Raw genomic sequence first — 13,591 nt, 5'->3', positions numbered from 1 at the left:
AGTAGCTCGGTGACCGGCGGGGTCGACCACCCAAGAGCCCGGGGTATCCTAATCCAGCATCTCAAACCTAGTCCCCCCCGAAGGGACGACCATCTCGAACCAGTCCGCCATGGACATCTGACAAAAAGGGCATACATAGCCCCCCAAACACAGGTAGCACGTGCAAGGGTCAACTCAATGAATTACATAATAGTACATTCAATAAGTAAAGTTTAAGTAATAGCTACATAGGCTTAGATATAATGACAGCATTATAAATTGTATATCTTCCCAAATGAATATAAATAATATTTGCTGATAATTAACATATCTCAAGCAAGATTAACAAGTATCAATCACACTCGGCAACTAAGTCAGTATGCATGGTGCATGAATGCAATGACGAGGAACAAGATGCAATCCGGAAGGATGGGCACCAACGAGTCAGCCCTAACACCGGCCAAGGTGGGACCATTTCCGCTCGGGTGTCTCTTATACCAAATAAAATGTAGTCAGATCAGCAGTAAACCCGCAGGCCTGCCATTTCCGTCTGCTACTAAGAATCACCGCAGTGTTCTTATGTGGAAATCCGGGTCTTATGACCATTTTTGGAATCCACCGAGGTCCGGCATCCCACCGTGTATTAACCTCAAAATGTGTGCTTGAATGCAAAGTGATTAGCCAAACAATGTCTCCGACCTCACTCGTCACGTGTTCTAGCTAACTTATTGTCTCTAAAAAGATTACCCTAAGGTAAATGTCGATTCTGCGACAAAAGACAATTAATTACGATAAGAGTGCAATCACTCGGGATGACTTCTCGAATCATCCGATTCATCTCCATCCGATGGTCAAAACTGCTCAGCGAGCAAAGAGTACCAATGTACTTGGGACTTATAGTTCCCCGGCTTATCCTTTAGATAGCCAAACAATAAACTGCTCATCGAGCAAAAGAGTATCGAGATACTCGAAAACTTATTAATTTCCCGGCTTCTCTTTTGGATAGCCAAACAACAAAACTGCTCATCGAGCAAAGAGTATCAACATACTCGGAAACTTATTAGTTTCCCCAAAACTTGGATTCGACGACACTTCTCATTTTTCCAAAACTAATATCCAGACCCTAAGCTTCCATATGAGATTGTTATCATTAATTAAAGGGTTCAGAGGTTGTTTAGTGTATTATGAGTTTTCCTTGTAAAATAGCTTCCTTTTAAGTTTATCTCTAGTCTTAAAAGTTTAAAAGATCCCAACATCCCAAGTAATTCCCAGAGAAGGTCTCGATCCATTAAAACAATAATAAGGGCCCGAACCTCGGTTCGTCCCGTCAAACTTCCCAAAATCTCATGATGTGTATGGCACAATCGCCCGTGTTTCTCACTCTGACGAATCACAGATATATGTATAATTGCATAATCGAATTAGCACAATCCAACGGTCATGGCAACATATATCAACACATCCTAGATTAACCATTTAGCATATAGCATGTGAATCAATTACCAATCAATACCAAAGCGATAAATAAACAACAATGTCGGCCAAAGCCTCAGAAAACGGAGACACACGTCTCAATTAGTTCACTCGGCCGAAGCCTCCAGAAATCATTTCCCAGTCAATTAGCAGTCAAGTGCATAAACAATAAATCAAGTCGAATTCGTCGACACCTAAAACATTAGCTAGTATTCAGTGAGTAGCCCTCACCTGTAGTTCCTCCAGCGTGTTCCTCAAGCTCTCCTTCACAGCCTTCCTTTTCAGCTCCACAGAATTCCTCAAACGAACCTTAGAGCGAAATCACAGAATTCAATCACAATGAATCAGAAACTCAGCAAACTGTAAGGCCCTAAGTTCAATTTGGAACAATTTTATGGATGTTTGAATAAAATTGAAGTTTTAGTTAATGTTTGATAGCTGGCAGATTAGAACTGTCAACTTGTACGAATTTTTAGAGGGTCTTAAAGACTTGATTTGGGAAAACTTCCTTCATGAGAGTTGTAGCCCTTTAAGTCTAGAAAATTCTCCAAGTGGTTTCGTGTCGATCCGATATCTGTAGCTCCAGATATCCCCGTTTTAGTGAACGTAGTTCCGGCTGTACAGTGCCAGCGGGATTATTACATTGTTTTTCTTCTAAGTCCGAATTTAATTATGAATTTACCTTTGAGGGCTTAGGTTTTAGTAAGTTTCAGGTCTGATTAGGTAATTAGACTGGTGGGTTAAGGTTGGACTTGGGTCGGGCTTGTGGAAAACAAAACCCTAGCCCACTTGTGGGTTGCATGGGATTTTAGCCAAGGGGGGGAAACCCTATTCTTCCACAATCAGAAAACAGAGATACACTACAGCACCTTCACGTGAAAAACAAAGAGAGAGCAGAAGAGAGAAAAGAGAGAACGTGTGAGAGAAGAGAAGGGAGCCGCCGCCCAAGCCACCACCATTGTCGCCGGTCACGCACGCGAGCAAGGGAGAGAGCGCGAGTAGAGAGGGATTCGCGAGGGAGAGGAAATAGAGAACGAGGACAGCAGCTTTTGAACCTTCTTTCCATCTCCAAACTTCTGTTTTTCCATCACCAAACAAGGTAAGGGCTGGTCCTAGGACTTGGGTAGTTTATTAGGGACTTGTTGCTATGTTTGTTTGTGAAGAATCTTGATTGTTGAGGGTTTTCATGAGGGTTTGGGTTGAAGGTTTGCTTGCTGTACTATTATCATATGAGACCTATGTGATTTGATTTTATTGCTGGAACATAGCTTAAAGCCTTGGGATGAGATGGTTTATAGCTTAAACTAGAGGTGGAAGTTTCGCTGCCAGTTTCCTGTACTGGACAGCGGACTTCAGAGCCCCTTTTTACCTGTTTATGGTCATCAAATGAAAAAGTGATTAAAATGAAAGTTGTAGATTTTCGAAATATCTTTCCAGACATATAAAAATCATAATTTTTGGTTTAGTAATGTGATCTGGGGGTCGTGTTTAGTAACTGTCACACCTGCTGTCTTCCTGTTCCGGACAGTTAGCTTTAAGGCCTAATATCACCTAATTCTGGGACTCAAATGAACAAGTCTGTAACTAGAGAGTTGTAGATATTTAAAATAGCTTTCTAGAAAGGTATCATACGTGATTTTTGGTTGAAAGATGCATTCTGTGGCTCTATTTTTGTGAAAGTTGTTTCTGCTGTCAATATGTTGAAGTTGCGATGATATATTATGCATGAGTGAATGTTCTTGCGTTCCTTTACGTGGATTATATTTATTTTCTGAGTTAATGGTTCAAGGGTCGCTCACCTAGCCGTAATTCCCTTGTAACCCGTGAATGTTGTGTTGTGAAGGTTGTTGTATAAAGAGTATGATAAGACTCTAGGATTGATTTTAGAGACTTAACAAAGAGAAAAGTGTAATAAACTCGCTTGCAAGTAAATGTGAATAATTGGACATAGGTCTGGTGAGGACTATGGACCATGAGAACGATGGTACCTTGCACGCGAGGGTGTTTTGTGGGTTGTACGGTGAGTCCCCACGTGATTGGCTGACTGCGGTCGCCTTGTGATTCTGTGGACGGACGGTGAGTCTGGCGGACGGTGAGTCCCCCCACATGATTGAGGGTTGTACGGTGAGTCCCCTCCGAGATTTGTTCATCTGCGGATGATCGTGATTATGGCCATGGAAGTTTTGGTGGGTTGTGTGAAGTGAGATTCCGTTAGTAACTGACTCTTTCCCATAAAAGACATATAATGTACTTATATTATATATGTTGTTGTTGATTTTGTCATTATCATTCTTTTGTTGGACCTGACCCTGCTTGTTTGCTATGTGTTTGTTTGGGGGGGGTAGATGGTCGTGAAGATAATGGCGATGACTCATTCTTGGGAGTTGATGCTACGTGACGTGCCAATACTGGAGGACGACTACACTTTAGAGGAAGAGGAAGAGGCTAAGGAATAGGGTTTGGGTTGAGAGTCTTTTGTTTTCTGTTGGGGTTGAGAGTTTCCGAAGTGTTGGTATCGAACAATTTTATTGCTTAAATTCGAATGAACAAGTTTTGATGTAATCTTTATTTTCATTCAGGCCTTTGTTTCGTACTCTTTACAGTTGGTTATTTAAAAAGTTTTACGAAGTTGGTTACTTCCGCGTGTTTTTGGAAAGGTTATGTTTCAAGAGTTTTTGTAAAATGAAAGGTTTGTCATTAATTGAAGATTAATAAGTGAATCGACGAAAACTCTTTACGAAAATTGGTTAATTAGTTACTGTGTAACACTCGAGAAATCGGGGCGTTACATTGTGGTATCAGAGCTCCGGTTGAGAAACCAGAGCACTAAGGGTTTTGGGTTTACGAGTTTCCGAACTCGTTGGTGTTTTTGTTTTTGATAAAGATGTTTTCAAAGCTTCACGGTGAGATTGGGTAGACTTGTTTGCTAAGATGTTTGCTTGGCTGTGAGATTGTCTGTAGTTAGTATCATTGCCGTGATACTTGAGACTAAGTGTTTGATTATATTAAGATGTTTGAACTCTGAGATCGATTGATGGAATGTCAATCGAAGGAAGAGTGGGCTTTGGAATCCCTTTTGCGCCCCAAGGTGTATGCCTGTGTGCGTTTGTGTGCACCAGTGCTGTTGGTGAAGCAGAAGGATGGAAGGTCCAGACTATGTGTGGACTACCGACAACTCAACAAAGTGATCGTGAAGAATCGTTATCCGATGCCTCGGATAGACGACTTAATGGATCAACTTAGAGGAGCGGTGATCTTCTCGAAGATAGATCTTAAGTCAGGATACCATCAGATCCGAGTCAAGGAATCTGACATCCAGAAGACCGCATTCAGGACTCGATACGGGCATTATGAATATCTTGTGATGCCGTTTGGGGTTACTAATGCACACGCAGTGTTTATGGACTACATGAACAGAGTGTTCAGACCATTCCTGGACAAGTTCGGGGTGGTATTCATCGATGACATCCTAATCTACTCGAAGAGTAGAGAGGAACATGAGGAGCATCTACGCCAGGTGTTGGGCGTGTTGCGAGAGAAACAGCTATATGCTAACGGCTCAAAGTGTGAGTTCTGGATGGAGGAGGTGAAATTTTTGGGGCATGTCATATCAAGTCAGGGTGTGGCAGTGGACCCTAGCAAGATCGAGACGATTCTGTCATGGGAGCAACCTAAGACGGCAAGCGACATCAGAAGCTTTGTTGGGCTTGCTGGCTACTATAGACGATTCGTCAAAGATTATGCAAAGTTGACTTCGCCGTTGACCCAGTTGACAAAGAAGAATCAACCGTTTGCATGGACGGAGAAGTGTGAGGCTAGTTTCCAGGAGTTGAAGAAGCGGCCGACCACCGCACCCATACTAGCTTTACCTAAGGAAGGAGAACCTTATGACGTGTACTGTGATGCGTCACACAATGGTTTGGGGTGTGTAATGATGCAAGATAAGAAAGCAATTGCCTATGCTTCAAGGCAGTTGAAGACTCATGAGAAGAACTACCCCACACATGACTTGGAGTTGGCTGCCATAGTTTATGCTCTCAAGATTTGGAGACACTATCTCTATGGCAGTATGTTCACGATCTACAACGATCATAAGAGTTTAAAGTACTTATTTGATCAGAAGGATCTGAACATGAGGCAACAGAGGTGGATGGAATTCCTTCAGGACTATGAGTTCACTCTACAGTACCATCCGGGGAAAAGCAATGTCGTAGCCGACGCTCTCAGTCGGAAGGCTATACATGTGTCCTTAATGATGGTCAAGGAGTTAGAACTGTTCGAGGCTTTCCGAGATATGAGCTTGGACGTTAAGCTCGCACCAGGAAGACTGAGTTTCGGAATGGTGACGGTGTCAAGTGGACTTTTGGAAGAGATCAAGTCTAGACAAGAGACTGATGAAGGGATAGCTGAGTGGCGAGACCGTGTGACTCAGGGAAAGGCACCAGAGTTCTCTATTGGGAATGACAATATTCTGCGATGCAAGGGACGGATATGTGTGCCTAACGATGCAGAAATGAGAAGATTGATCCTGGATGAAGGGCACAAGAGTAGGTTGAGTATCCATCCCGGAATGAACAAGATGTATCAGGACTTGAAACTTCACTTCTGGTGGCCTGGGATGAAGAAGCAGGTTGCTGAGTATGTTTCTACTTGTTTGACATGTCAGAAAGCGAAGGTAGAGCATCAGAAGCCCGCAGGGAAGCTGCAACCACTAGATGTCCCAGAGTGGAAGTGGGACAGTATTTCTATGGACTTCGTGACGGCTTTACCTTTAACTCGGAGGAAGTTCGATGCAATTTGGGTTGTTGTTGATCGTTTGACAAAGACCGCTCATTTTATCCCGATCAACCTGAAGTACAAGGTGGAGAAATTGGCGGAGATTTATGTGGCTGAGGTTGTGCGTCTACATGGTGTACCGACCAGCATCGTATCAGACAGAGTTCCGAGGTTTACCTCTCACTTTTGGGGAGCCTTGCAGCAGGCCCTCAGAACTAAGTTGAGATTGAGCTCTGCCTATCATCCGCAAACCGATGGGCAGACAGAGAGGACAATCCAGTCGCTGGAAGATTTGCTACGGGCCTGTGTGTTGGATCACAAGGGCAGTTGGGATGAGACGCTGCCATTGATCGAATTCACTTACAACAATAGTTTCCATGCGAGCATCGGCATGGCACCTTACGAAGCTTTGTACGGTCGGAGGTGTCGTACGCCCTTATGCTGGCATCAAGATGGGGAAAATTTGGTGATTGACCCGGAATTGGTGCAACATACCACCGAGGAAGTCAGGAGAATTCAGGAAAAGATGAGAACCGCGCAGAGTCGCCAAAAGAGTTACGCCGACAACCGACGGAAGGAGTTGGAATTTCAGGCCGGAGACCATGTCTTCTTGCGGGTTACCCCGATGACAGGTGTCGGAAGGGCAATCAAGTCCAAGAAGCTTACTCCGAGGTTTATTGGGCCGTACCAAATCACGGAGCGAGTTGGACCGGTGGCGTACAGGATCGCCCTACCACCGTTTCTATCCAACATCCATGACGTTCTTCATGTGTCGCAGTTGCGGAAGTACATGGCAGATGATTCGCATGTGATTACGCCAGACGACATACAGCTGAGAGATGATCTGACAATGGAGGTGCCACCCATCAAGATCGTCGACCGAAGCATAAAGCGCTTAAGAAACAAGGAGGTGCCTTTAGTGAAGGTCGTGTGGAACCAAGAGACTGGTGACGCGACCTGGGAGTTAGAGGATAAGATGCGGGAGTCACACCCCGATTTATTTGTAAACCCTTAAGTTTCGAGGGCGAAACTATTTTTAAGGGGGGTGGTATTGTAAGGCCCTAAGTTCAATTTGGAACAATTTTATGGATGTTTGAATAAAATTGAAGTTTTAGTTAATGTTTGATAGCTGGCAGATTAGAACTGTCAACTTGTGCGAATTTTTAGAGGGTCTTAACGACTTCATTTGGGAAAACTTCCTTCATGAGAGTTGTAGCCCTTTAAGTCTAGAAAATTCTCCAAGTGGTTTCGTGTCGATCCGATATCTGTAGCTCCAGATATCCCCGTTTTAGTGAACGTAGTTCCGGCTGTACAGTGCCAGCGGGATTATTACATTGTTTTTCTTCTAAGTCCGAATTTAATTATGAATTTACCTTTGAGGGCTTAGGTTTTAGTAAGTTTCAGGTCTGATTAGGTAATTAGACTGGTGGGTTAAGGTTGGACTTGGGTCGGGCTTGTGGAAAACAAAACCCTAGCCCACTTGTGGGTTGCATGGGATTTTAGCCAAGGGGGGGAAACCCTATTCTTCCACAATCAGAAAACAGAGATACATTACAGCACCTTCACGTGAAAAACAAAGAGAGAGCAGAAGAGAGAAAAGAGAGAACGTGTGAGAGAAGAGAAGGGAGCCGCCGCCCAAGCCACCACCATTGTCGCCGGTCACGCACGCGAGCAAGGGAGAGAGCGCGAGTAGAGAGGGATTCGCGAGGGAGAGGAAATAGAGAACGAGGACAGCAGCTTTTGAACCTTCTTTCCATCTCCAAACTTCTGTTTTTCCATCACCAAACAAGGTAAGGGCTGGTCCTAGGACTTGGGTAGTTTATTAGGGACTTGTTGCTATGTTTGTTTGTGAAGAATCTTGATTGTTGAGGGTTTTCATGAGGGTTTGGGTTGAAGGTTTGCTTGCTGTACTATTATCATATGAGACCTATGTGATTTGATTTTATTGCTGGAACATAGCTTAAAGCCTTGGGATGAGATGGTTTATAGCTTAAACTAGAGGTGGAAGTTTCGCTGCCAGTTTCCTGTACTGGACAGCGGACTTCAGAGCCCCTTTTTACCTGTTTATGGTCATCAAATGAAAAAGTGATTAAAATGAAAGTTGTAGATTTTCGAAATATCTTTCCAGACATATAAAAATCATAATTTTTGGTTTAGTAATGTGATCTGGGGGTCGTGTTTAGTAACTGTCACACCTGCTGTCTTCCTGTTCCGGACAGTTAGCTTTAAGGCCTAATATCACCTAATTCTGGGACTCAAATGAACAAGTCTGTAACTAGAGAGTTGTAGATATTTAAAATAGCTTTCTAGAAAGGTATCATACGTGATTTTTGGTTGAAAGATGCATTCTGTGGCTCTATTTTTGTGAAAGTTGTTTCTGCTGTCAATATGTTGAAGTTGCGATGATATATTATGCATGAGTGAATGTTCTTGCGTTCCTTTACGTGGATTATATTTATTTTCTGAGTTAATGGTTCAAGGGTCGCTCACCTAGCCGTAATTCCCTTGTAACCCGTGAATGTTGTGTTGTGAAGGTTGTTGTATAAAGAGTATGATAAGACTCTAGGATTGATTTTAGAGACTTAACAAAGAGAAAAGTGTAATAAACTCGCTTGCAAGTAAATGTGAATAATTGGACATAGGTCTGGTGAGGACTATGGACCATGAGAACGATGGTACCTTGCACGCGAGGGTGTTTTGTGGGTTGTACGGTGAGTCCCCACGTGATTGGCTGACTGCGGTCGCCTTGTGATTCTGTGGACGGACGGTGAGTCTGGCGGACGGTGAGTCCCCCCACATGATTGAGGGTTGTACGGTGAGTCCCCTCCGAGATTTGTTTATCTGCGGATGATCGTGTTATGGCCATGGAAGTTTTGGTGGGTTGTGTGAAGTGAGATTCCGTTAGTAACTGACTCTTTCCCATAAAAGACATATAATGTACTTATATTATATATGTTGTTGTTGATTTTGTCATTATCATTCTTTTGTTGGACCTGACCCTGCTTGTTTGCTATGTGTTTGTTTGGGGGGGGTAGATGGTCGTGAAGATAATGGCGATGACTCATTCTTGGGAGTTGATGCTACGTGACGTGCCAATACTGGAGGACGACTACACTTTAGAGGAAGAGGAAGAGGCTAAGGAATAGGGTTTGGGTTGAGAGTCTTTTGTTTTCTGTTGGGGTTGAGAGTTTCCGAAGTGTTGGTATCGAACAATTTTATTGCTTAAATTCGAATGAACAAGTTTTGATGTAATCTTTATTTTCATTCAGGCCTTTGTTTCGTACTCTTTACAGTTGGTTATTTAAAAAGTTTTACGAAGTTGGTTACTTCCGCGTGTTTTTGGAAAGGTTATGTTTCAAGAGTTTTTGTAAAATGAAAGGTTTGTCATTAATTGAAGATTAATAAGTGAATCGACGAAAACTCTTTACGAAAATTGGTTAATTAGTTACTGTGTAACACTCGAGAAATCGGGGCGTTACACAAACAATAATTACTAGGGTTACACGAAGCATTATAAACTCCGAAGTACGATAATCTAACGCGATAAGACGAGTTTTCGAAAAATCAAATTTTCCTCCTCCCCCTTGGAGCTCTCGGCCATAACACATCAAAATGTGTTCCGGCGCTTTTTCTTCGATCAAACTTGGTTCCTAGGTTATCATTAGTCGTAACTAAGGCGAATTAAAGCTCGGAAAAATTTTCGGATCGAAAATTGAAGCAAGGGTATTTTGGTCAGTGTTTTTAGCTCGGAAATTCAAAATTGGAATTTCGAAAAACTAATCGGATAGAAATGTCACTAACGACGTTTATGACAACTAATCCTACTGACACTAAGCTAAGTCGAGAGTTTTAAGCCGAAAGAGCGAAGCTTTTGTCGGAAAATGGGTATTTTAAGCAGAATCGAAGCCCGGCGACGATTCGGCGAGTTTCGGCGAAATGTAATCCGCTAGAAGTACTCTTGGGTTGGTAGGGAATATGTTTAGACACTAAAATCAAGCTATTTGGACAGTTTTACGAAAAGCTCGAAACTTTGAGCACAGAAAAACATAGAGAAAAACGACATAATTGACGATCAGAAGTATGGAATAGCATATATACCTCGATGTCTACGCGTAGCAACTGTCAGTGAGACGATCAGGCAAGAAACGGCGAAAATCTTTTTCCTCTCCCTTCTCCTCTTGCTCGCAGCCTCAACAATGGTGGTGGGGAAGTTTTTCCATTTTTTTGCTATTTATAGGTGATGGAAAATGCGGGAAAATGGAAAATTTCGCGATTCTGATTTTTCCTGCGCATTCCTCTGTGGATTCTAAGATAGGTTCTGGCGACAGAATTCCAGAACTCGAAACAGGTTTCTTGGAATTAAGGCAAATGATCCAAAGTCGGTGTGAATCGATTTATCCCGAAAAACTACTTTTTGCAGTTGATGTCGAATGAGAAAACTTCGTTCTGAAGAAAGATTCAAAACATCGAAAGAAATAGGTGTACGCGTGTGGAATCTTCGTTTGAAGCTCCGAATAGAAAAAGTCTTTATCGCCGGTTTATTTTAGGGTTCTTGAGCTATCAGGGGTTTAGTTTCGGCAAACTTCCGAGAATTGGAATCGGACGTTCGTACATCCCAGGGTTTCGTATCGAAACGCTTGTCATGGAAAGGAATAAGAGAAATTCTTATATTCCTCTTGAAGATTTTTTTTTTTTGGAATTTATTCCTATAGTGTTCCAAGGGTTAAATTAATCGTTTCCTAATGTTCTTGTCCTAGGCGTAAACGAATAATACTTGCGTCATAAGTTCGTCAATTCGAATCTTATCCTTAACCTTATCGTGAAATATCTTCTTCATACATTTATTCCATTTAACAAACGCGTGTCCTGTTTTCTTACTTCACGTTACATCGAACTTATTCGTGAATAAGAAATTCCACTAATTTATTCTAAGCTTAAAAACTTAGGTCTCACACCCTCTGAAGCCTTTGTATCTGATATGATAACACATCCAATGCTCTCTATGAATTGTGAAGACATATTTTCCACTTTCTGTTTGAGAACATGCATTAACTGCTTTGATGGTTAATATTCTGATGTCTTGATTGAAACAGTTCACCATCGTTGGTTTATAAAAGTTGTTTGAAAAGTTGAAGATTTCGTAGTACTCCATAGCGTAGCTTAAAGATGGATACATGGATCCTAGCTTGTCTCATTTTCATTTTTAAGTAAAACCGTTTATATTTTGTGAACCATATATTCGACAACCTGTTTGCATCGGCCTATCCAACAACCAACAGTTGCAATCAGTGCCAAGTGATAGTGTCTGATCCATTTCTGCGATTGAGACACTCTAATTATGTGTCATATTTCATATTTGAATGCATTATCTCAAGCAATTTCACTGATATAGTTGACAAGTTAATTATCAAATTTATCTCTTTTATTCTTTAGAAAATGTGGAAGAGGATAGATTTTCAAGAAGAAGCATAATGGATGGAGGAAAATCCAAGACCAATGATTGATTACATGGAGAAAGTTCAGGTAGATATTACTTTTAACACGAGGTAAATATTGGTGCTATTTGCAGAAAATATGTATGTTTCCCTTCACAGTAGATCACCGACTGTGATTTCATCTTTGCTCTCACTATTGGATCTCTTTTCAGGATTTATATTTCGGTTCACTTCTTATGCTATTGAGCAAACCATACATTTACCTGTACCCAATTGGCAAGAACAGGATGCAACATTAACTGAATTATTTTTTTGCCTTATCTGTATTTTTATCTTAATACAAGCAGTTTCTCTTTATCTCTTCATTCTTTCTAATAGCTTCACTTTCAGTTTGCAAAATAAACGGCCACCACCACGGTGCCTAAAGTAGTTCTCCAATCCTCCACCGGGTAGCGGAGGATACTGGTGATGTGCCTCAGCACTGCACCAGAAGCAGCCAATATGATTAGTACATGAGATGTAGTTCTTGAGGCCGTCAAGCAGGATGACAAGCATGTTGATGCTGCTGCAGCATATGCGGTGGAGCAGTCTGTAGGAGCAGCTATAGCAGAAAAACATCAACTTGGACTAATTGCATCCAAAGATGACCTCTTTGTTACTTCCAAAGTTTGGGTTATTGACAACCATCCTGAACTCATTGTTCCTGCTCTACATAAATCTCAAAGGTGATGATCACAAGTCACAACTGCGTTAATTTTAATTTATTAATTGGAATGATCGTGCCAACTTCTTGAGCTGGTTTAGCCATATTTATGTGAAAACTCTTTATTCGTCCATGCAGGACACTTCAACTAGAATACTTAGACCTTTTTTTGATCCACTGGCCCTTTGCTACTAAACAAGGAGCAGTCAAATACCTTATTGAAGTATTAGAGATTATGGAATTTGGCATGCAGGGAGTGTGATCATCAATGGAGGAAAGCCAGAGACTTTGCCTCACCAAGGCCATTGGAGTCAACAACTTCTCTATCAAGAAGCTTGAGAAATTGTTCTGCTTTGCTACCATATCACCAGTGATCGATCAAGTAATTGATATAAGCTCATAAGTTAGTTTAACACTTTACCTAATATTAATCATTGATTTTAATCCAAAGAGGTGGAAGTTAACCTTGGTTGGCAACAAGTGAAACTTGGAGACTTTTGCAAGGAAAAGGCCTTGTATTGGCAATTTGGCATAACTGCTTTCTCACCCCTAAGGATGGGTGTCAGCAGGGGAGCTAAGGGGAGCTAATTTAGCGATGGATAATGACAGAAAGAATTGGATACTCATGGCAAGACTATAGCCCAAGTATCTATCTACTATTATTAAATTTTTGATAGTGTATCACCATATATTAATTTCAAAGTAGCAATATTAGTGAATAGTAATTTAGCTCTGACTTATTTTTTCTCTCTGAAGATCTTGTCTTTTAACTTAACTATTGTTCAGAAACTTAATCTCCAATCATTTCACATATTTGTCTTTGATGGATATATAAACATGTTAACTTTTGTGACGAAGAGCTATGACAAGGAGAGGATGCAACGAAACTTGCAATCTTTGGTTGCTCTTTGACTGAGAACGATTACAAGAAAATAAGTGAAATCCATCAAGAGAGGCTGATCAAAGAACCTACCAAGCCTCTTCTCAATATCAAATAATCTTGTGGAGCATGTTCATATCTACAACAACTCAAATGGTGGCATTGAGTTCAGAACCACCAAGGGAATACTGGTTATATGAAGGACACCATTATTTAATTTATAGAAATGAAGTGATTAAACAATTGCTGCTATAGGTCATTGTGGTTTGTTGGACTTCAAGATTTCTCTTTCACCAACATATGTCTTTCCATAATCTTATCTATAAATTCTACTTCCTTCATCAC

General features: G+C 41.4%; 1 pseudogene; it reads left to right on the top strand.

Moving 5' to 3' along the window:
- The first annotated feature begins 11,703 nt into the window (after positions 1 to 11,703).
- On the top strand, positions 11,704 to 13,364 carry LOC130745044 (NAD(P)H-dependent 6'-deoxychalcone synthase-like; annotated as a pseudogene).
- The last annotated feature ends 227 nt before the right edge of the window (positions 13,365 to 13,591 follow it).

This window comes from Lotus japonicus, chromosome 3 (assembly GCF_012489685.1).
Source record: "Lotus japonicus ecotype B-129 chromosome 3, LjGifu_v1.2".
In the NCBI taxonomy this organism is placed as follows: Eukaryota; Viridiplantae; Streptophyta; class Magnoliopsida; order Fabales; family Fabaceae; genus Lotus; species Lotus japonicus.
Note: the sequence above shows the minus strand (reverse complement) of the source record. Positions and strands in the feature narration are given on the sequence as shown.